Here is a 27096-nt window from a genome sequence, read left to right as displayed (position 1 = left end):
GCGAATAGTTGAATAGTGTTGGTGTCTGTAGATAATGAAAATTAACGATGACGAAATTAATTCCGGCTCACCTAAGCTTGAAATAAACACAGAGTATTTTATGGTTACATACAAAAACGGCTCTGATCTTCTGTTTGTATATATATATATATATATATATATATATATATTAGAAAAAAATAATAAGGTACTCAGATATATGTATATATATATAAGCACACTGCAGAAATCGTTAACTACAATAAGTTATATATATACGTATTTTCTGGTGACCTTCTTAATGTAGACATCAAAATTCCAGTGTATCACCCACGTGAGACAAGCACAATTGAAAAAAAAAAATACACATCTCACACGTACACGTACATACGTACATGAGCACATGCATACATGCGCGTATATCTGTATGTGTCTGTGTCTGTGTATGCGTGTGTGTTCCCGCTATTGATGTTCTGACGGAGAGGTCAAAACTCCAGAATATCACAAGTCTGATACGACGAAAAATTCACTTAAAAATACACATTTCACACACACGCTTACATACGTACATAAATACATGCATATTTGTGTGCGTGTGGTGGGGGGTATGTATATGTATGAGCCCGCTAATCATTTTCATATCGAATTCCTAAACACTCTAACTCACACTAGTTTCATACATACACAAACTCAAGACAGAAATACTCCCTATATACTGTCCATTATTTCTCAGACTTCTCTTCACAATAGTAACCAACGTCTTTCTAAATATTTTCTCCATACTTCGCTATCATAACTTTTCGATACTTAACAGGTTCTCCGACGTAATCTCTTCATGTTTGCATAACTTTCATTCCACTTACACTGGCTAAGCAAGTATGTATTTTCTATCGTAATTATGATTCAGTACAAACTTATCACCTCTTCATTCCTTTGCTGTTTGTTTGTTTGTTTATTTGTTTCTTTCTTTCTGTCTTTCTGTATGTATGTATGTGTATATATATATATGTGTAAATATATACGTTTGTATATATATATATATATATATATATATATATATATATATATATATATATATATATATATATATATATATATGTCAAGCCTAATCGTGTTTATCTTCATCATTATCATCATATCAGGTCAACTGGATTTCACTTATGGCCACACAATGACGACACTTTATTTCGTGTAGCTTGTAATATATAAAGATATCGAAGTTCAAGTACAAATTATTTGGAAACTACAACCTGTTTTCTATACTTACCATTTCTAGCACACCTTTTCACGGTATACATACATTAATACAAACTTATATTCATAGACACAATCTCAAACACACACACACACGCACACACACACACACACACACACACACATACACATACACACACACACATGCATACATACATATATATATGAGATTGTGTGTTTGAATGCATATTTGTATTAATGTATACCGTCAAAATCTCTGCTAGAAAACAGGTTTTAATGTTCAAATGATTTCTACTTCACCTTCGATATCTATATAGAGTACCAGGTACACGGAATAAAGTGTGGCTATAGCGTGGCTATGAAAGAAATCCAGTTGGGCTGATATATGGTAATGATTCAGATAAACACGTTTAGGCTTGACATATATAAATAAACCTATATATTTACATATACAGATACACACACTCACATGTATATATATGCGTTCCAATGGGAGATAAACGCATGCCGAAACAGTTGTTATATGTTGAACTTGCAGAGGGGAAACGCTATCGCGTAAACATATAAAAAGTTTTAAGGACAGCATAAGGACTATTATGAAGTCAGTTGGAATGAATCTAGAAGACATAGAATCCCTTGCTTAGGATCGAATTGGATGGAGAACAAAAGTGTGGAGTGGAGTGAAAGCATTCGAAGAAGCCGGGATAACGCATGTAAAACGGGAATGAGATATAAGGAAGAATGTAACGATCGAGAACGTGAATGACAATGAACTTTTTGTGGGCACAATCTGTGACAGACTATGCCTCTCTTTTACTGGGATCAAATCTCAGCTATGAACTCATGGAAAACGAACCTCCACCAATAATTTTGCCTATATATATGCAAGACATAGACTCACAAAGACCAGAACATATCGGATGTGCAATCTGTGTGGGTGTTCTTTCAGAACATTCTCTGGTTAACAAAGCCACATCAGATACCAAACTGAGGTGATCAAACTGTGCATAAGGAGTAGACATCCACCATATAAGAAAATGGAGAGGATATAAAATCGACAAACATAAGGCAGTAATATTCCAGTATTTCTATTCATTAAATGATAACAAACATTTGTTTTGTGGTACAAGTAAACGAATGAAATCAGCCAATAAAAATGTAAAGATATATATATATATATATATATATATATATATATATATATATATATATATATATATATATCGACTAAATGCTGGAGCACCGCATTTAGTCGAGCAAATCGAGCCCAGAAGTTATTCATTGTAAGCCTTATTCTATCTGTCTCTCTTGCCAAACCGCTAAGTTACGGGGACGTAAATACGCCAGCATCGATTGTCAACCGATGTTGGGGGCCAAACACAGAAATACAAACATTACACACATACATATACGTATATATTCATATACGGCGGGCTTCTTCCTCTTTTCGTCTACCAAATCCACTCACAAGGCTTTGGTCGGCCGGAAGCTATAGTAGAAGATACTTGTCGAAGGTGCCACGCAGTGGGACTGAAAGGCGGGAGCATGTGGTTGGTAAGCAAGCTACTTACCACTCACCCACTCCTGGTATATATATATATATATATATATATATATATATATATATATATATATATATATATATATATATATATATATATATATATATATATATATATATATATATATATATATATATATATATATATATATAATATATATATATATATATATATATATATATATATATATATATATATATATATATATATATATATATATATATATATATATATATATATATATATCTGTTTACGTATTTATTCGCTGATTTAATCGTTTACTCGTACCACTGAAACACATGTTTGTTATCATTTAGTAGATAGATATCATGGAATGTTCACTGGCTCATATTTGTCGATTTTATATCCACTCCATGTTCTTATTTGCCTTATAAATCCTGGGTAAATTTCCAATTTTGTTCCACCCATACCTAGTAATCAATTGCAATATTGCCATGCAATAGTAAGGACTTGGTTAAAAATACGTAGGTAGACATCCAGTAGTATATTGGTTATTTAATATCCACTAGATGGTTACTTAACCTATAACTCATACAGACCTGCATATAAATATACTACGGATACTTGCCACTCTGTGGAACGGGACGTCGAACCATGTGGATGGGAAGCAAGCTTCTTACCGAACAGCCACACTTGCTTCGATATATATATATTACCAAACCTTCAATACACCTAATATGCCCCACCAAATCCGACAAAGAAGGGTAATCAAAAATATTTTCGACAAAATAATACCAATCGTCAAGGATAAATTAAATGTTAACCTATGGTCCCACACTGGTGATGTTATTACATAGTTCCACCGTCTAAAAATCAAAAACACATATTCCTTCCCACAATTCGACATGAATAATTACTACTCTTCTATTTCTCCTAAACTTCTTAATCAAGCTCTTCATCTAGCCAAGAGCCTTACTAACCTAACCCCACTAGAAATTCACATAATACTTAATGCCCCTTATTTCTTTTGAAAACAATCTCTGGTACCGGGCCAATCACCATAACAATAACCATAGCAACTTATTCAACATAACCATGGGATCATCTGATTCAGCTCAGGCCACTGACTCACTTGAACTATACTTCAAGAGTTCCATATACATTTCCCTAACATCAAGGGAGGCCTATACAGAGACGACGTTTAACTAGTTACCAAAAACATAAATAAATCCTCCTTAGAAAGAACTACAAAGGATCTACATAAATTCTTCTCTAACTTATATATATCTGTTACATTCACAAACGCTCACAAAACTGCTAAGTTTTTTGACGCAACTCGTGTGCCGCCAAGCTCTCACCGCCCTCAGTCAGGCGGGCAGTGCGATCGGTAGTAGCTCCACTCTAGCGTTCTATAGAGGGTTAGTGGGAGAAAAGTGCGACGACGTTCTCGGGGAAACTCTAGGCGTCGAGGATAATCAGCTAAGCAGTCTGTTCAGGAGAACTTTCGGGCCAGGGCCCATGGATAATTTCCAAAGGTCCCTCGCCTGGCAGTGCTACCGAGGTGCGCTACCTGTTCGAGATAAACTCTATCGACATGGAAGTGCCGTCAACCGGGCCTGCCCGAGGTGCGCTCAGGACGACGAAACCGTTCTGCACGCACTCGTCCAGTGCCCGAGCATTGCTGACCTGTGGCTCTATATCGAACAGCTACTGTCACGTGTAGGACGGATCCGGCTATCAGCTGGATCCATCGTGAGAATTGACCCGCCGACCTCCTTTAACCAGGAGGGCAAGGCAATTTTCCTATGCCTAGTGGCTGTAGCGAAAGAGGTGATATGGTGGACCCGTTTGAAAGGGCTAAAGACAGACACTTTCCTCTTTGGCCAAGGCCTCATCAACTTTTTCAAGTTCCACTTGAAAAGGAAGATGAGAGTAGAAAGGGAAGTGCTGTCTCATAGCAAATTCGTTGAAAGATGGGTGACTGTTGGAAGAATGGCCAGTATAAACGGACCAATTCTGAGAATACACCTGTAGAAAAAAAAAAGGTAATGTAAAAGGAGAAAGGGCTCTATACCCCTTTCCTATTGTTTCTGACCAGGCTCCCGTGGTTTTATGGGTTTTTCCACGTGTAACCTTTCCTTTTTCGAAACACCTCCCCCTTTGGGAGTTCTACTTATTTATTTATCTATTTATTTATTATATCTTTCTCCGTTTTCTTCCCCTGTTTAGACGAACTTTCCTACCTTTTCGGACAAAACCTTTTGTAACCTTCGTCCTGTTTTTGTCCTTATATGTTTTTAATTGATATTAGCCCTTGTGGCCAATAAAACGAATTAATTATTATTATTATTATTATTACTGTGACGCCAATCGCCACTACGAAGTTCCTGCAGTAAATCTACAGGTAACCGCAGGTAATTGAAACTGTGCCGGTGCTTTACTCATACCTCCATCTATACATTTGGTAGAATTCCTCCATTATATATATATATATATATATTATACCATAGTTTACGCATAATTCTTTGTAAGAATTCGTGTATACGTGAAGTATGAAAAATTAATTGAATGATTAGGGAAAAATTTGCTTTAGTTTATTATATTTTACATCTAAAATTGGATTCTATTTGACATTCTAAATTATTTGTCTCTGTGGCGTCATAAACGAATAACAGAAACTCGTGAAATAAACTTCACAGATATCGGAAGTTTGTTAGACTTCTGGTTTCAATTTATACTTTTTTACTGTCTGAATTATATATCTTACTTTATTTTTGATCCACTTATTATGAAGTCAGTTTTATATGTAATTGATACAACCGCAAGTAAGCACGCATATACAACGCAAATAACTACAAATCTTCCTATGAATCAATATTAATATTGTTGTTTAAACCCAAGCCACCCTTAATTGAACTGGTCTATGATAAATGTTGTTTAGCTATGACTATACATCTCTGTAGTGGAAATTTCAGCTCTGTCTTAATTTTATTTCAAGTTCTTACGGGATGATATTTGAATATTTAGCTGCTTTTATCTTCCATATTGTTCGGCAAGGTAAATGTCATTTACAAATTTATAACATTTGTGCTCATCAGAGAAGTGGAAATCTCATAATATTGTAAATGAATACATTTAATAAAGTCTTACGGAACTGATCAGTCATCTTGATGTTAAATCTCCCATTATTATGATCTAAAAGTATATCTTATATGCTGATCTCCATTTACTTATCAAAAGGCTTTCTACCTGTTTAATTGTTTCTCATATTTGAGGCAACTACTTATCTATCTCTAAGTCCCCATTCTCGAGATCTTGCGTGCAATATTGAAAATTAGGCGACTGATTATTTAATGTTTTCTTTCAAAGTGTCCTTTGAATGATACATCATTTTGATGAACTGAATTCTAAGAAATTTCAGGGGAATTAAGTCTAATTCATAACACAAAATTCAAATTATTGTACAGAAAGTCCAACTAAATACGCTAAATTACTGAAGATTGATTTCTTACTTGATACTCGTCCTATTATATTCCGTATGGATTTCATTTACTTTACACGACCAAATAGGTAACTGACTGTTTGAAGATACTGCAGAAGCTATTGCAGTCTCCTTTGTGTAAACATTTTACGGATCAGTGCATCTTTCGCTTGTAAGAAAATCAGTTGGATGAACAATCAAACAACCACAATGCAAATCTATAATAAATTATGCAAGCAGTCGAATGGATGTATTTAAAGAAATTGCTTCCGGATGAAAATGTATAGGCACACAGACACAGAGACATAGAGGCACTCACACACACACACACACACACCACTCACGCGCACGCAGACACAAGCACTCACACATATACACAAACACACACAGAGGCAAAAGCACACACGCTCGCACACTTTACTATATATATATATATATATATATATATATATATATATACATATATATATATATATATATATATATATATATATATATATATATATATATATATATATATATATATATATATATATATATATATATATATATGTATATATATATATATATATATATATATATATATATATATATATATATATATATATATATATGTATGTATGTATGTATGTATGTACGTGTGTATGTATGTATGTATGTATGTATGCATGTGTGTGTATGCGTGTGTTTGTGCGTGTTTGCGTGTGTGTGCATGCCAGTAGGCATCATCATATATTTTATTCAACAATATAAAGTATTTTCATTCGTTCCGATTCCCAATTTCGCACTAAAATAATTTCTCCATGGGAAAATAGAGCATCAAATAATAATGGAAACTGATACAAAACGTGACCAGAATCATAACTATGACACTCCATTGAGATACGATTGCATTGCTTATTTCAGGAATATTTGGAGTACATATATATTTTGCGAAGATCACAAATTGTCTCGACTACTCAGGAGGGGAATGAAACTTACAGATAACACATTCCTCAAGAAAGACAAGGGTGAAATCTTTGTCAGTAGGATATAATTAAGTCAGATTAAGAATGAGTTTAATAAAATGTGACAGTGAATATAATTACTAATTTAAGATATTCTGTTGTAAACGTTTCTAAAACAGAGGACGTAAAAGTAACACTTATTCAGACTGAACACAAAGCTAGAAAAATGTATTCAAATAATGTAAAAGTCAAACAGCCACAGTAGAATCATTATATTGTACCTTTCATATTTATTAGCATAAGTTGTTTGGTGAATACTAATAAAATTTTCACTATGTCTGACCTGCTAAATGTTCCCCGCCACTCCGTCAAACACACACACATCCACACACACTTACTCACAAACACACACACACACACATACATATGTGCACGTGTTTTTGTGTATGTATGTTCTTTATGTTGCCTGTTGTCGTTTCCCATTTTGCCTACGTCTATTTGATGTCCTGTACCCATATATGTATGTGTATATACATACATACGTAGGTATGTACATATATGTATGTATATATGAATATATTTGTAATATATATATATATATATATATATATATATATATATATATATATATTCAACATTGCACTTTCTTCCCCCAACCAACCTCCCACACTATCCCTTAAAACAGCAAACATTCCTTACCAACACAAAGACAGAAAATGTCAGACAGACAGATCAATTATTCCTTTCCGATTTTTTGTAAATATTTAAATATACTTCCTTCTATATATATATATATATATATATATATATATATATATATATATATATATATATATATATATATATATATGTGTGTGTGTGTGTGTGTGTGTGTGTGTGTGTGTGTACTACGAAACAAACATGATTTTTATTGAACTCAAAATGCTTATTGTAGTACCGTTCTTGAATGCATTCTTGTAAACTTTCATGTAAACTGTTCTTAACATGTTATCATTATCAAAGATTGTGTAACTGTATTTTACTTCTTTTGTGATAACAAGTACTTAACACAACAAAGCTTCTACAAAGCTTTACATTTTACTTTCGATAATCTTTTTCTAAAAAAGGGAAACCGCTCAAATCTATAAACATCTCTAAAAGCCCTTTGCATTTTCAAACCTTCTTTCATATATATTTTCACTCGTGCGGTACCTTAAAACTTTACTTTGTTATATATATATATATATATATATATATATATATATATATATATATATATATATATATATATATATATTAACGACGGGACTGTGTCCCCGATCCATGTCATATTTTATTTCAGAAAACCTGACGGATATAAGTAACATACGTTTCGCATGATTGCTGACAAGGAGGTCCTACTGCCAAAAACTGTGTAACAGAAATGTCTGCAAAAAGATTTGACCAGTGATTAATAACGATGATAGACACCAAATCTATTTCTATTCTTGAAAATGAGTCTGCGAATATGGATTTATGAATTCTATTATTGCAAACTAACTGAAAGAAACCGAGTGGAAAATGTGAATATATGTAATAAAAAGAAGAGAAACCTAGTACAGTGACGTCTCATTAATAAAACGTATAAAGGAGAAGCTGTGCCACATATTTTTAAATATAGGATTATGTATGTGTGTATGCATGTGCTTGTGTGTGCGCGCATGTGTATGCGTATGTATGTATGCGTATGTATGTATGCGTATCATCCCGTTTTAGACAGACGACACACAGAGAACAATTTGAAAGCTAATTTGAAATAGATATCTTTACGTTTCAGGTGATTACATAAGAGTTTGTAAATTGTGTGTATACATATACATACATACATACATACATACATAAATATACATACACACGCGCACATACACACACGCATACCCGTGTACATACGAGCACACACAAGCACACACTCATACACATACATATTGTGTCATCCCATACATAATGCGTTTTTTTTTATTCTTTTATTTTTCAAAATCAAAATTAAAAAAGTTCTTTTAATCTTTATATATACTCTCCTTTGTTTTCTACAATGCTCTCCCATCTATCAGTTCGACATACAAAGCCACGCTTCCAAAATTCACTTGTCCATGACGAAAAATACTCCTCCATTAGTGTTCTGACCTCGTCTACAGTATTCATAATTTTCCAGTCCAGATGATTTTCGAGACTGCAGAATAAATGATAATCAGATGGGGCAATTTTCGGCGAATATGATGAGTGGGGCATCGTTTCCTATTCAAACTGCTCCAGCATTTTGAATGTCATGCTCACTGTACGTGGCTGAGCATTATCATGATGGAAGAATACATTTCGGCTTCAAACCAAATGTAGTCGTTTTTCTTCTAGCCGCTCAAATTTCTCGCAGTAGATCTTACTTATCGTTTGGTTTGGATTTAGAATTTGAAAGTGGATTAAACTTTTCATATCCCACTGTACAGATAACAACAACTTACATGGGTGAAGATCTTCTTCAACCTGGGGGTGCTTGACATTATTACAGACATTCTTTAGCTTTCGGTAACATTTCTTGTTACCAATCACTATTCGGTCAAAAAGAGCTTCATTCGTGAGACGCGGCAGCAAAGAAGAGCGCACATTCACTCTCTACACGTGACTAGACAAGAAGAGTTTGTGAGTAAACCGTTGACCCAATTTCCTGACTTTTCCAATGGCACGCAACTGTCGATCAATGGCTGAATGACCACATCCAAGATCCTATGCTACTTCCTCAACAATTACGATGTGATTTCCTTCCACCAGAATTTGCAGGACGTCCTCGTTGATCTATACAAATCTTCCAGGACGAGGCTCGTCTTCTAGGCTGTAGTTTCCGGCTCGGAATTTCTGAAACTACCGTAGATGTTGGCTTCACAAATTGCCCGATCCCCATATATTGTATCATTATTCCTCACACATTCTGTTGCGTTGTTGTTTTTATTGAGCTCATAAAGCAAAATATGCCGAATATTCTCCTTTGTCGATTTCAATTTCGCTTTGAATAAATAAATGTTTAAATCGAACTGCACTCTTCAAACATGTACTAAGAATATCAGTATGATGAAGTTACTACCTGCTTTTATAACAAATTGAGGCAGGTAGTTTATCCCGTCCCCCTGCAACTTTTAGTTCATGCAATTTCAAAACGGTAAAATTTATGGGATGACCCAATATATATATATATATATACTTAACATGTATATATATCTTCGTATATATGTAGATGGATAGAACGATTAAATCGGTAGACGAATAGGTTTTGCATGAGAACTCTACATCTATCATTTAAAGTTTTCACTTGAGCCGAATATATTTTTTCTTCAAATTAAAATACGACTTCAGAAGGAATTGGACCACATCTATGTGCATAATGATAAGCCTATATAGGGCGGCTAGCTGGCCGGATCGTTAACCAGGTGAGCTAATTACTAAGAGGCCTTTACATTCCGAGTTTCAATTACACCTAACTTGACTTTGGGTTTCATCCTTTTGTGGTCTATAAAATAAGCACTAGTTGAGCACTTTCGTCGATGTAATCATCTCCTTCCTTGAAATAAGAGGCATAGTGCCAAAATTGTGAAGTTTAATAATGTCTATATTAGTTACCTTAAAATAATATGTAGATATTTTTTTTTATCAGAAAAAAATATCTCATGGAAGCATGAATAAATTTTGCTGTTTTTATAATGTTTATTATTTCAACTCTCTATCGTTAAATGATCTTCCACTCTATGGCGATTTTAACAGAGAGCAGGAATTTATCTCTGATAATGAAATTTTCAGGCAGTTTCATATTCTAAACTATCATCAAAATAGCATAAAGATTTAAATGTGGTGATATAGAAGTATATATTATCTATTTTGAAGAATTTGTTTTAATACCATTTACCACTAGTTTAAGTATTGCTATTGTTTGATCACGAAAGATAAATCTCTTAGTCTTTCATCTTTAATTAGTATTTCTTTTCATGAGACTACTTTTTATGGCGTTTTTATGCCGTCTCATTAAACACATTGATAAATGGATCTTTATTTTCTATTACGTTTCACCGATGCACTATTTCAAACTGTTCATGCGTTATAAAGAATCGTATAAGGTATTTACAATTGTTTTTAGTTGCAGTAAGCAGTTTCATTGTATATATTAGTATTATAGATTTGTATATTTAAACTTATCAAATCAACTTATATCCTAAGATAATAACTGTAACAAGAAGCACTGAAGTATATTTGCCTTCTCATGTCTGAGACCAGGCAATAATCGAAAGGAATACAAATTCGTGTCAAACTATATCATTGCATTACGCTTAGACATGCAAAAACTCGTGCAGATCAAATCGGAGCAGCCCCAGGTAAATATTTACGGACAGTGATATAGTTTGTTTCTGAAAGAATTAGAATTACAGACTTCTAGAATTTTAGCTAAATGTGAAGAATTTAATATTAACACATTTTTCTTCTGCCATGGTAGACTTTCAGCAACGTAGAAGTTGATGCGTGCCAGTAATTCAAATGTATTTTAACTCATTTATTGTTTGTTTTTCTTTGCATTTTTACTTGGTAATTCTGAAACTGCATATTGAATTAACAGTTTTCTAAATACGCGTGCCATGAATATAAACAACACAAAATAACCTAAAATGCATCGCTCTTTTGCTGTTTTCATCTAATAACATTTCTATAAAAGTTGAAGCAACCATACAACTTTAGCTTAAAATGATAATATTTTCAGGTTAAAAAAATTTTAAATAAGGAAAAAAAAAAGAATCAGGAAGCAAAACATTACTTATATGCAAAATTTTAATACGACTATATAAAATTTTCTTCCAGTGTAAATGAAGACAAATAATTACTAAACGAGATATGTTGCGTACAAGGAACGCCAAGGATTAACTAAAATATTAGAACTACTTAAGTAAAATATCTATAGTGTTTATTATTTCAACTCTCTATCGATAAATGACATTCCACTCTATGGGAATATTAACAGAGAGCAGGAAATTTGGACCCCAAATCAAGTACCCATTAGTAGAGTAAAAAAACAAATATTAATGCTAATGATTGATTCACAAATACAGTGAAAAGAACAAATTTTATTTGACAAAGGAAATAGGAATGCTATACATGAGAATGATGTTATTGTAATGATGATGGTCTTGCTGTTGGTGATGTTGAAGATAAGCAGTTTGTTCATATATATAAAGGAAAAGATATTAAGGTCAAGATTTTGACAAAAGCAATTTTAGGTTGTGTTTTCTTCCCTCTCAAGGACCATCATATATATATACGTTATATATATATATATATATATATATATATATATATATATATATATATATATATATATATATATATATATATATATATATATATATATATATGTATATATATATATATATATATATATATATATATATATATATATATATATATATATATATATATATATATATATATATATATATATATATATATATATATATATATATATATTCATAGTATATACATATATATATATATTCATATATACATACATATATATATATATATATATATATATATATATATATATATATATATATATATATTCATATATATATGAAAGAGACCTCGATATTATGTTAATAGAGAAATTTATCTGTAATATAATTTGTGACAATTATTCGGTTGCTATACTAAAACTCCTAATTTCGGATATCTGGGTGGAAACCTGCACCGGCATCTCTTCAGTTATCGAGTAGGAGCTATTTTATACATTTCCATTATTATTATTATTATTATTATTATTATTATTATTATTATTATTATTATTATTATTATTATTATTATTATTATTATTTTATGTTTGACTTTTGTTTTGCATTTGTACAAGTTGGATCCAAGTCTCACCCAGAAACCTCAAGAGACAACAAGTTAGAAGTTCATGTAGGTGTTATGCCTAGGGTACCATATATTTGGATGTGTACAGTTTTGTTCAAGTGAATGTTTAAGAAACCATAAGAAAATTATGTGGTTGCTTTAAAATTTGAGATCACATAGACAGTATTTTACGTAGGATATGGGCAGTTCCCATGAGCACTATCTTTTGAACTTCAGCCATTTTGGGGTTTCCTGGTATCTGAGCTAGGTAGTAATCAGCCCGTTTCGCTGTCATTCCCAGGGCACCTATGACAATAGGTATTGTTTTCGTCTTCAGATTCCACATTTTGCTAATTTCTATTTCAAGATCTTTATATTTGCTCAATTTTTGGTAGGTCTTGACAGATACGTTTATATCGATTGGGACAGTCATATCAATGAGGAGGCATGATTTTTGTCTGAAGTCTTTCAGTATGATGTCTGGCCTATTTGCGTCTATCTTTCTGTCAGTTTGAATGGTGAAGTTCCAGAGGAGTGCAATGTGATCATTTTCAAGTACTGAGGGTGGTTTGTGTTCCCACCAGTTTTTATCATGGGGCAAGTCCAGGTTTTTGCATATTACCCAGTGAATATATTGTGCAGCTCTATCATGCCTGTTGAGATACTCTGTAGGCGCAAGCAGACTGCACATGGAGACAACATGATCGATGGTCTCATTTTGTTGTTGGCATATACGACATAATGGGGAGCTGCCGTTCTTTAATATGTTGGCCTGGTAGTTCTTTGTAGGTAGGCATTGATCTTGGGCTGCTATGATAAACCCCTCTATTTCTGATTTCAAGCCAGAGGCCATTAACCATTATTCGCTCTCTTTGGGTATTTGCCATTGAGAGGTTTTCCATGCCATTTTTCAGTCATAATAGCTAAGACAGCAATTTTAGCACGGGTTTTCAAGCGATTAGCTTTTTCTGCGGGTGTTTCTAGTTCGTCTAATTCTTGAATTTGTTGTAATTGGAATTCACTTAGTCCTTTGCCTGTTTTGTTACTGAGTAAGATGCTTTCTTGCTTTCATATGTTAAGACAAGTTTTAGCATCCAGTCCTCAGAGTTTTTCAGATAGGTGTCTAGGCCAATTGTGGCTACCTTCATTGATAATGCCAGCTGTAGAAGTTCTCGACCTCCCTCTTTTCTTGGCAGATAAAGACATTCTATATCTGCCTTAGGGTGGTGCATTCTATGCATTGTCAACAGTTTTCGTATTTTTCTGTCAACATTACATATTTCAGTAATTGACCAGTTAACGATGTTGAAACTGTAAGTCACGACTAGTATGGCTAGAGCATTGATCGCTTCGATCCTGTTTCTCGCGTTCAGCTCTGTCTTCAGTATTGCTCTCACCCTGCGATAACATTCTCTTCTGATCCTTTCCCTCATCACTGAGTGCTTGATATTGTCCCCTTCAATTACCCCTAGGTATTTGTAGCTCTCCGCTGGTTCTAACTCTTTTTTTATTAGTATTATTATTATTATTATTATTATTATTATTATTATTATTATTATTATGATAATAATATAAAGCACTGTACAGGCACTTGAGAATGAATGAAACTGAAAATAGGTGGATAAAGAAAAGAATGCATGCACAATTTCATAGAGATGTTGAAGATAAACAGAGAAAAAAGATGGCTATGGATAACGAAAGTGATTTGAAACCGGAAACGAAGGCTCTAATCTGTGCTGGCCAAGAGCAAGCACTAACTACGATTTATATCAAATACAGAAAATGATAAGTGCAGAATTTGAGCACGAAATGGTGAAACCGTATGGCATATTAGCAATCACTGTACGCCACTAGCCCAGAAAGAATATAAGAGACGACAATACAATATAGCAAGGATTGTCCATTGGACACTTTGCAACAAGTTTGAACCTTACAGACCAAAAGCATCATCGAAAATGATAATGCAAAGATCATATGGGATTTTATAATTCAGTGCAACCATGAGATAGAGAAGAGGAAGCCAGACATAGTATTGACAAAGAAAGCTAACGATGCTGGATCATAGATATAGCATGCCCAGCTGACCACAAGGTATGCGATAAGGAAGAAAAAGAACTCGATAGATATAACAGGTTATCTTGGGAGATTAAGCAGTTACGGTCGCTGAAAATGGTGGTTGCTCCAATAAATGACGGAGTCCTGGGAATAGTGAGTAAAGAACTTGAGAAGTATATGGAACAAATAGAGGCTGCAATAAACGTGGAACACTTGCAGAAATCAGCATTGCTTCGAAACGCTCGAATACACCGGATGGTGATCGAACATTAAGGGGTTTAACCTTAGTTCACTGGTAGTGAACAGCTGACACCATAGTACATCTCCAGTGATAGAAGCTGTGCAAAGACAATAAAATAATAACAATAATAATAGGAATAATAGTAGTAGTAATGATAATAATAATAATAATAATAATAATAATAATAATAATAATAATAATAATAATAATAATAATAATAATAATAATAATAATAATGATGATGATGATGATCATCATGGTGATGATGATGATGATGATTTGTTTTCCATTTGTGTCTTTCGTTGTTCGAAAAAATAGTTCCTATTTCACGTACTCATACTTCGAATCTTTTGCTCTACACGTTTAGTGACGTTCTGTGCCTATATATGCACACACACACACACACACACACACACACACACACACACACACACACACACACACACACACACACATACACACACACACATACACACACACACACGCACGCACACACACACACACACACACACACACACACACACACACACACACACACACACATATATATATATATATACGTATAGGTGTAAGTATGTAGATATGTATGTATGTATATATGCATGTATATACGCATGTATATATGCATATATTTATCATTTATATTATTATATGATAGAACGACACGCATCCGCTTCCGAGTTATATATATATATATATATATATATATATATATATATATATATATATATATATATATATATATATATATATAATTATCTTTCCATCAGTAATTTAAAATAGACCATGCATATACTCATATATTGTTTATATATATATATATATATATATATATATATATGCATATAATAATTTTTCCATTAGTAATTAAAAGTAGACCAAGGTGACTTGGTTCTTTTCAAGCCCGAGGGCAGCGCTCTTATTGATCGCTATTAGTAGTAAACGCATTTGACCTCTGCTGAGCCCAAGGGTGTGAGGTCGCTTTTGTCTTCTTATCGCACAGGAGTGTCCATTGTTGATCTTTACACCATATGTCGAATCTATTTACACACCTCTGGAATTTAATCTATTCGGCAAAGGATCTATCTTGCTCCTGCCATTCCCTTAAACACTCACATATTCATAATCATCTGCGGTATAAGACAAAAGTTGAAACTAAACAACATTCAACAATACCTTTTAATAATAAATGGAATAATAATAATGATGTTAATAATGCTGATGGTGGTAATAATGATAATAATAATAATTTAGACAAAAGTCATATCGGAGCAGAGGAAATATTAACAATGACAAATAGTAGTAAAAACACTGGAGTCGATATAATTGAGTGTCCCCGTCCCCCAAATTTCAGGTCTTGTGTCTTTATTAGAAAGAGTTATATTTCACTGCTGCTGGCTTTTTGCTTTTCTTCAACACGATATCAGAGATTTTACGATTTTGTATTATTTGTGAAATGCTATAGCAGCTAACTCTAATATAAAGAAATATATTTGATAAAACGAAGAAATAGTTGTAGAAATATCAGAAAATTATAATCAAACATATTATCGAATAAATATTAGATTAATGGATTAGTAAAAATAAATAACATGTAGAAATTCTTTTAACCGCTATCATAAAAAGTAAAAAAGTATTGACCAAATATTTCTGCCCTCATAGTGTTACTTAATTCTCCTCAACACACACTACTGAATTGTGTACTCAGCCATAAATTCCACTTGATATTAATATCTGAAATGTTTTAGGAATTTCAGTGGTTTGTGTCCATTGAACAGTCCCTTACAAATTTCAGATACTCATGTCTACATGATATTTTTATTTCTGTTGCCACTGATATGACTTGAGGATTTGTCGAAGTCTTTCCTGTTCGGAGCGAGGGTACCTTATACGATATATCTTAAAACTACAGACTCAAACTTTAGTTATATGTAAACTGTGATGCACTGTTTAGGCACTGTGTGATACCCATTCTATATAACTACTATTTAGGTTTAATATCGGTTCGTACATATATATTTTTAATCATTCATGACGCTAAATTTGAAATATTTCATTAACTTAAATTCTTTAAAGAGAAAGTTAAATTATCGTTTTGCGATTAATAGTCACATTACACTTGTCAATTTTTAATTATCAAATGTGTTTTAATGAATGATTGAACTTCATCCTAGTTTGGCCTATGCAATGTATTATAGGGGCTGAAGAAATCAAAATATTTTGATTATACCTACTGTAACTGTTTTGCATATCAATAATATAAGGATGAAGCCATCTTATATGGTAACAAATCGAAACAGAATAGTATCTTATGTACAGTTAGCCAAATATAACTAGCTGGATGTACGAAGGCTAAGTTAATTATATTGCATGTAATGCAGTAATCATCATCAAATATATTAGAAATAATGAGAAGATAATTATAATATAGCACTAGATAATGGTTAATGTAACATTATTTATTCATCTACGCACAGAATAAACAAATTGCAGACTGGTCCTGTGCGTAATAGAGAAAAAAAATCTGCAAACCATTGACTTCACTATGACTTTCAGACTGATCCTGGAATAATTACTATTATATATTGCTTTAAAGAATATTCGTATTTCTCTCCTCTGCCGAAATAATCATAAAATTATGTCCTTGACTTATATTCTCTTTTCTCCATCAAACAATTTTTCTTACTTTTAACTTTTATGCTCTTCTCATTACGTATATTAACACAAACTTCCCTATTCACTCAAATGGCATTTCTGCATAATTTACCACAGCATTCAATTGAGACCACGGGTAGTGTTCTATGATATCGTGAATGACATTTTAAGTATCTACTCAAAGTAATACGATACACAATGAGTATAAAGCTTTTTTAAGTCTCGTCTCTGAAGCCAAATTTTATATTGTACAATATTGATGTTTAAAATTTCGTGTGAGGAATATAAAAAAAAATACTTAAAAAGATACAAGTTATTTAAGCAATCGAAAATTTTATAAAATATACACTTATAATATGTATGCATGCAATGAGTGGTGAAGGAAATCGCTTCCGTAAATGTCAGAAGAATTAACATGAATGGGCTTCTCGAAAAGAGCTTCAGACGGAGTGGTTCCGTGCATATTTCTATGGAACAAAAGAATTTAATGGCAGGCATTTAGTTGCAATGCTTGACTTCGTAACCATGGGAGATAATGAATAAGAAGAAAGAAAACGATAATATTTGATCTTAAAAACGCTAAATTTACAGGTATTTAATTGATTGTAACTCTGAAATAAGAATTGTTCAATATTATAGAATATCGAACTGAACAATTATAATATATTTCTTCACAAGAAACGAAATATATAATTTATATAAAAAAAAAACAAATCTAAAATGAATGTTATAGAAAAATGTAGTTATTGAATACGTTAGGAAATGGAAAAGTGAGAAACATCAAAATAGGAAAAAATGTTCAAAGTAGTTAAATGTATTTCGGGTAAAACATAGTCTGTGGCCTTTTTATCTAATGAAAACATTAAACTTATTCCGCATAACTGCATCCTCTTTAAGACGGTGTATGTGTACTGCTTTGCAAATTCTGGTTTCCAACTATTATGCATTGCAGTTCTTTCATACATTTATTCTTGCGTTGCATATACTCTAATTAGTATGCTATTTCATTCATGCAATACACGTTGTGAATGCGTTCCTTACTTTTTTTTTAAGAAGCGACTGTCTGATGTTTTTATTGGGTTGTAGACGCAGTTGAGTCATTTTTCGTGAAAAAGCTTGTTTATATACACGTTAATTGCTCTTTGTTTTACTCATTAGATGTCTGTGTTTAGTACGTGGTTTGTAGAGGAGAATATAATATTATTTTAAGTAGAGGTTTTACTACTGATATTTTGCATGGGTAGAATTGACATACTCCATGTAGGTTTATTGAAAAGAAAACATATATAATTTACTACGTAAAGTAAATACGCTGCCTTAAACATTTAATAGATGAACACACTCGCAAAAGATATCAGCTTGTGAATAGCCGTCTATTGACTTTCGTATCGTATTGTAAAAACAATAAAATATTAAAATACGATTCTTTATCGATGACGAACCAAACGTCTGTGAGACCACGACGATTATTAATGACCAATGTGATTGATAAATTTGATTTCAAACGTCTTATTTGATTGCAAATTTCATTGCAAGTATTGTAAAATTCATGAATCTCAGAGTTACATTAGTCACTCAGAAAAACCGCTCCAAAGAATTTGAATATTCTCAGAGAATAAAGAGCAATTACCATACAATATATCAGATATTGTTTAATCTAAACTACATGGGAATATTTAGTTTAGTAACAAATGCATCCATTATGCAATGAAACGACGACGACGACGACGACGAAGAAGAAGAAGAAGAAGAAGAAGAAGAAGAAGAAGAAGAAGAAGAAGAAGAAGAAGAAGAAGAAGAAGAAGAAGAAGAAGAAGAAGAAGAAGAAGAAGAAGAAGAAGAAGAATATTCTAATAATGATTTTAACATCTTTCAAGTAACAGGAGTCTAAAGTTGGGCCACTCGTAATAACTAGGTAAATGTTTTCAAACCTGTCGCTTATATTGCCAGAAGTGCTGCTATTCATAAAATGTTTCGTTATATAAGAGATCAAGACGCTATAAAGAAAAATTCTAATTAATTTGAAAATCAGTAGAAGCATTTATTAATCGAAGAACATCACGGTCTTTCATTAGAAACAAAAAAGAAAAAAAAAACATTACAGAAATTCGACTAGATGTATACCTTCCCGCTTAAATAAATACATGGATAAATTCTACACCACATACTCGATAGTCTACTCTATTTTGTCTCAAAAACATTTCAACACACATACGTATAGAGATACTGGTACTCTCTAACTGCATAGATACTCTCTAATTGCACCACCCATTGTATTTAGTATGTTTCTCCCATTATTCGGTTTTGCTACTATTTACAAAACATTTAATGGCATAGTTTTGAATGCTGGTTTACCAGTGGTCTTGGAGAGGAGAAACTGTAACGACCTCATTCACAACATCATCCGACAACGGAAATTTGTTTTTCATTGTCGTCATGGGTCCAATTTGAACCCTTCATAGAGCTGCAATCTGCTGTTTTTTTTTTGTTTTTTTTTTTGACGAAGCGAAGAGCAACCTCAAAAAATGGTCGCCTACTTAGTATCTCAGATAGACAAAAAACTCACATTGTACAGAGATCGTTGAAGGAACAATACAGACGGCAACCATTTTACTTTGCAGTTACCTCAAATCATGTGACACATTATTCAGCATGTGAAAACAATTGTCAAATGCTGCTTGCTGCAGTTTAAAACCACATTCGCTTTCAGCATTTTATTTCCGTATCCGGTCAGTATCTGTTGCGTAGTCTCGACAGTAAAATGAAACTTATATAGACAGTTATATTTCATTTATCTAAACAAAATCCCCGCAAGTACAGATCCGTCACAAATAGCATTCGAACTTTCATTGCATTGCTATGTACATGAATGGGGAAAATATATTATATCGGTGGGATTTAAACTTAAGAAAAAAAAAAAAAGAGGAAAAATTAACGCCTGTCATTTTTTCTGACGCTCAAGTTAGTCTGCAAATACTGAAGGAATAGTTTGGGTTCTGTACAAGAAGTTTGATTCTGTGTGTTTGCGTTTCCTATTTTGCAAACCACGCCACCGGTGACAGGTATGACAATTTGATATCAACTTACTGTATTTAATGTATAATATACTTATCTACAGTGGAGGCGCAATGGCCTAGTGGTTAGGGCAACGGACTCGCAATCATAAGATCGCAGTTTCGATTCCCAGACCGGGCGTTGTGAGTGTTTATTGAGCGAAAACACCTAAAGCTCCACGAGGCTCCAGCAGGAGATGGTGGCGAACCCTGCTGTACTATTCCACCACGACTTTCTCTCGCTCTTACTTCCTATTTCTGTTGTGCCTGTAATTCAAAGGGTCAGCCTTGTCACACTGTGTCACGCTGAATATCCCCGAGAACTACGTTAAGGGTACACGTGTCTGTGGAGTGCTCAGCCACTTGCACGTTACTTTCACGAACAGGCTGTTCCGTTGATAGGATCAACTGGAACCCTCGACGTCGTAAGCGATGGAGTGGCATAGAGATAGAGATATAAATAAACTTATCTACACAATTTCATCCATATACATACATATTTTTTTTCATACCCAGACAATTATATTTCATATATTTAATGTATAATCTGTTTACCTGTATAAATTCGATATATATATGGAAGAATGTACATATATATGAGTATACACAACCACACACTCGCACATATATATGTTGGTATGAAATAGTGAAAAATTAAATAATAACTTCTTACTGTTTGCGTACCCAGCAACAAAACATGATTGAATCATTAAAAAGTGAATTGAGGTCAGACATTATTCTTTACTATTATACGATATCTTTAGAAATGTATTTATAAAGCTTCATTTGCATTACGAGGTTAATAATGATTTAAGCTGAAACACGCTGCACACAAATTCATGCAAACTGTAAATGCATAACTTTACGGCTTACTAAGAAGTGTCGTTAAATGTGTAAAGCCTGCGGAAGATAAATCTTACGAATGTTATGAACGTACTTGTAGAAAGCTATATCGTATTTATAAATGAAAGTCAGCCATTTTGGCTATTGTTGAGGAAATATATATAAAAAAAAAATAGTGCATACGAATTTTCAACGTTATTTGTAAATTTATATCTATGCAATTTTTTTAATAGACATATATGCTGGAAGAATATCAGATACATTTACTTACCAAAAACTCCCTGTCATTTTTCATGTGTTACGATCTAGAAATAGAAATATAGAATAATATAAATATACATATTTGCTAATAAATGCAAATATATGCACGATTGCATTACAGTGCACTTAAACGTAAATCGAGTATACATTCACAAATATGAATATATATATATATATAAGGATATACACGCATATAATACTTTATAAAGATTACCCACGTGTACATCAACAGAAACCCTAAGACTTAGTATCACTCCACATTTATGAACACTTCTATATACAGATACATAGTTGCATATACACGTTTGTTCCGTTTTCCTTTCCTACACTTATTGGGAGACCGTTTCCATCAAGATTTTCTTAGCCTTCATATTTCTTTTTTCGACTCTCTCCAGGATTTTCTCCTTGCTTGAGATACAAGCAAAACGTTCGAAATATGAAGACACACTAATGTCATTTTCCCCGCTCAGATATTAAGTTCAAGTCCTATCTGTTTAACCCTTTCCGTATTTTGCTGTCTCTTTATTATTCATTTTATTTACGCTATGGGTAAATTTTGATGGAATGCAACGAGTCAAGAAATTCAATATTCAGGAAGTGGTAAACCAAAAGAAAAGAATATACTGGAATTGAAATTTTCGGCATACAATTCCACCTACAATCCCCAAAACAATGAGGTCTGCAACGTTATATTCCAAAACGTATTGCCTCAAAGGAAGGACTCTAGGCTGAATAAAACTTACAACAGCATAACCTCACATAGAGAGAACGACGATCTAAATCAATGTAAAAAAAATATTATTATAGAGCCCAAATTTCACGCTGTAAAGAAAGGATCATCTGTGGTGTAGATTTTAATTTGGTCAAAGGCTCAGATTCGTTTAAAACAAAAAAAAATATATTCTCATTAAATATGTTACTTCATCTGTACATCTGAAAATTTCATGCATAGGATGTGAAGAAAGTTACAGTGGAGAAACGGGAGGATCCTAAAGACAAAACAAGTCTTCGCATGGAATGCAAATTACCAAGCAAGAATTAAAACTCAGTGATCATATGTACAGATCTGCAGCTACGGAACGACAACACTTTACGATTTTCCTCTTTATATTAATTTAGTGATTACACAATTCAACAACAAAAAACAGCCTTCATTAACCGAAATTCCCTCTACGCCATGCTTAAATATCTCTGGCAGACACATATAAAGAACCACAGGCAAACATGTCAAAAAGCTGTTTCCACAGCTAGTAAGGCCAGTAGTTCGTCTCACAAGAACAGTATCCCTACTGCCGCTGGCATTCCTGTCCCTGCTGCAACTATAGTCAGCCGTTCCTGCTGCTACGAGTGATAGCATCTCCTACTGTTGTTACTACCACCAGGAGCCAGCATATTCAGAAGGAACGAAACACAAGCACCACATTATTTTTGTGAGAAAGCATGTGTAGTTCCATGTGAAGTGATATCATACAATATTGGTTTAATTTAATTCATTTCCCTTCATTTGTCTTTTCTCTCACTCAAGTATGTTGAATTATAAAGCGATTGAAAAAGGTAGAATGTTATACTTTATTGTTCTCATTCATGATAAAGTGTTAAGAGCATGGCCTTTTTAAGCCTGGTGCATAATCTATCGTTCTCTTTTGCCGAAAAGCTAAGTTACTGGGAGTTAAACATAACAACTCTGGCTGTCAAGCGGTGCTGAAACAAGCACAGACACAAAGACACACAGATACACATATTCCCTCCCTCACTCTCTCTCTCTCTCTCTCTCTCTCTCTCTCTCTCTCACGCATACATACACATACATATACATATAAGATGGGTTTCTTTCCGCTTTCATCTTCAAATTCCACTCTCAAGGTTTTGTTACCAAATGTTTATTTCTGTTGCATGTATGTTGTATGTTAGTTGTAATCATTTTCTGTTTATATAAGTATTGATCCTCGAGTCAATTGTCTAATAGAGTGAGGAATATATATGAACTATGAAACCACCACAATTTCAACTGTTGCTTTGTTCTGACAAGTAAAAGGCGCTCTCCTATTCTTTCCATATGTCTAAAATAAAGACCAATTAGAATACTTGTCAATACAACACAAAACAAAAAGAGATAGAAAAATATTAATTGAAAATACTTCCGTGCTTTATATTCCCAACAGATGTAGAAGTATTTTATGTCGCTCTATGTCACGTAATATTTTTTTGGTAGTAATCGAAAAGGACATACCTTAGAATGCATAGGTTAGTATTGATAACTTAAGTCTAGTAGTGAATGTTTATTGCACTAGCTGACGTTTTAGATTGTATATGAATTCAAACTCAACTTGTAAATTTATTTCCCCGTGGTAGATATATTCTATACAATTAGAATTTATTGATAATCTATAATCAAATTTTCCACAACCGAAAACTCCTTATTGTCTTTTTTGTAATCTAATCAATAAGATATTTACTAGCATATAAAACACACATATATGTACATAGTGAAGCTTATATATATGTGTGTGTGTGTGTGTGTGTGTGTGTGTGTGTGTGTGTGTGCGTGTGTGTGTGTGTGTGTGTATGTATATGTGTGAGTGTGTGTGTATGTATGTTTGTATATTTATCTGTGTTTATGTGAGTATGCTCGTTCAAACGTTAATTCCTCAGAGAACACATAACGATTTTGCACGTATACTAATATATATAGTGTGTACGTTTGTATATGTTTGCTTATGTTTGTCGGTATCTTCATACATCTGTATGCATTTGTATGTGTGTGTATCATGCTACCATAGAATATTGTATTTATGATTGATATCCATTACATCAATTTGCATATTTCTCGGCGAACTGTTGAAACAGAATCGTAATAACATATCCGAATACAACTCAATATTTACCTAGAATACCTAACGGGAAATGTAGACAAGTGTAAAATTATATCGGCATGCGATTAATATGTACTATTAGCTGCTGAAAATATGCTCATGTATATATGTATATGTGCGCATTGTAATCATTGCATCGATTATCATATTTTCACGCTCTTAAAAGGATATGTACAAGTATTAATTTCCTTTAGTTTTACGAAGACGTTCTTCAGTATGAATTTGATTCAATGTTTAACATTTTGTACTAATGATTCCATCTAATGTCTTTAGAATTGTAGACCTGAACTACCAGCCGGATAATATTCGAAATATGCACCACAAAAGAATGCTAACACTAGAGTAGTGTGAGTATCTTTACGTGCTTTCCCTTCTCTGAATTTTACATTCATATTCCATTTTACATCCATATGCAAATACATTAACAAGCACTTAACCCCCCCCCCCCCCCCACAACCCCCACACATACATTCATACATGCTTAATATATACATGCATGCATACATACATACATGCATACATATATACATACCCACATTACGTTACGTATTTGTCCGTCGGATGGACCAGGGCTATCTAAACACAAGGATGACTTATGATCTTTGCAGTGACATTGTTTAAATTAAAGAAATGTCACGCTCCGTCAACTACTCCCTCTATCTCTCGCTGGTGACTATATGCAATCTAATGGTATGACCAAGCCAAGACGATTGGTCATGGGGACAGATGTAGTAGATTAGCAAGAACACTTGCCTCATCTTGCTTTCTGTACGTCATACTGTTTTATTACAGGCACACTTCCCTACCTTGAACCCTAATTTCTTCTTCTGCTGAATCTGTCGGATTAAGTTTTCACATATGTAGGTAGACACACCATAATAGTCTAATTGATCCGTAACTAGCACCATAAGTGTTACTACCACTCCGGGTCAGAGTAGATCTAGGAATAGTAGTAGTTAAGAGGCGGTTCCATTTTCATAAGAACCGTGGAACCTCTGAATCAAGGCCCCACTACTGGGTGCAGCCTAATATTATACCTAGGATTATAATCCATCCAACCATCCAGCTATCCAACCATCCAGCTATCCAACCATCCATCCATTCATCCATTCATCCATCCATCCATCCATCCACCCATCCATCCATCCATCCATCCATCCAATCTTACATTGATGCATGCATACATACATACATATATATAAGCGCTCAGTATACCAATAAATGACGGTATATGAATGTTACCTAAAAACTTGAGAATGATACCTACAGTAGTATCAAGTGTTTCTTTTCTTGAACTCACGGTCACTACATCACATAACATATCTAATTCGATATGTCGTTGCTAAAATGTTATACAATGCCAACCAAGATATAGATTGTCATTTCATAAAGATCAGTGACTTCTCCTGTTGGATACATATATAAACATTTGTAGAAGAAATATTGGTGGAACATTCACATCAAAATGTCTACCAAGTGCAAAAGTCAAAGACAAGAAAATGCATGTATCAATTTAAAGGCTGATGTGAATATATCTTTCACAACTCAAATATAGTCTAACAGGGTTTAACTACTTTGGAACCTTTAGTATTCCAATTCTAATTAGTTAATGACTATGTGATCTGGAATAAGTAGAATTTTTGGAAAAAAGAAACAAATAAGATAACACGAACATTACGAATACAAACTTTAAGCGGAACAATGGGTATATGCAGGACTTTCCTGCAGTTCAACACTTGACGTTGTTTTCTAGTCGATAAGATAATGATGGAGATCTGTTCCTTCTTCTTTACAGTAGGAATAAAACTACATAGATAAAATGGTACACACACACGAAGAAACTTATTCAGACACTGACATGTCTGTCTGTCTGTATGTCTGTATGTCTGTCTGTATGTCTGTATGTCTCTCTCTCTTTATCTATATATGTATCTATCCTCCACCCTTCCATCTACCCTCCACCCTTCCATCTATCCATTCATCTAAGCATCTCCCCCCCCTCTCTCTCTATATCTATCTATCTATCTATCCATCTATCTATCTATCTGAAAAATTAGCGTCAAAATCCTTTTACAGATCTGTAAAACAGATCG

The 27096-nt window shown here is 33.3% G+C and overlaps 1 protein-coding gene across 5 annotated transcripts in view; it reads right to left on the bottom strand.

Moving 5' to 3' along the window:
• The window catches only part of LOC106881850 (uncharacterized), a 696991-nt gene that overhangs the window by 179970 nt on the left and 489925 nt on the right, over positions 1–27096 (bottom strand). For all 5 annotated transcript variants that reach the window (XM_089350930.1, XM_089350933.1, XM_089350923.1 and 2 more), the window contains one exon: positions 22141–22174. The gene's annotated coding sequence lies outside the window, so the exon portion shown is untranslated. The remainder of the gene's footprint in view (positions 1–22140; positions 22175–27096) is intronic.

The sequence above is a fragment of the Octopus bimaculoides genome, chromosome 1 (genome assembly GCF_046866305.1).
Source record: "Octopus bimaculoides isolate indiv1 chromosome 1, ASM4686630v1, whole genome shotgun sequence".
Lineage (NCBI taxonomy): Eukaryota > Metazoa > Mollusca > Cephalopoda > Octopoda > Octopodidae > Octopus > Octopus bimaculoides.
Note: the sequence above shows the minus strand (reverse complement) of the source record. Positions and strands in the feature narration are given on the sequence as shown.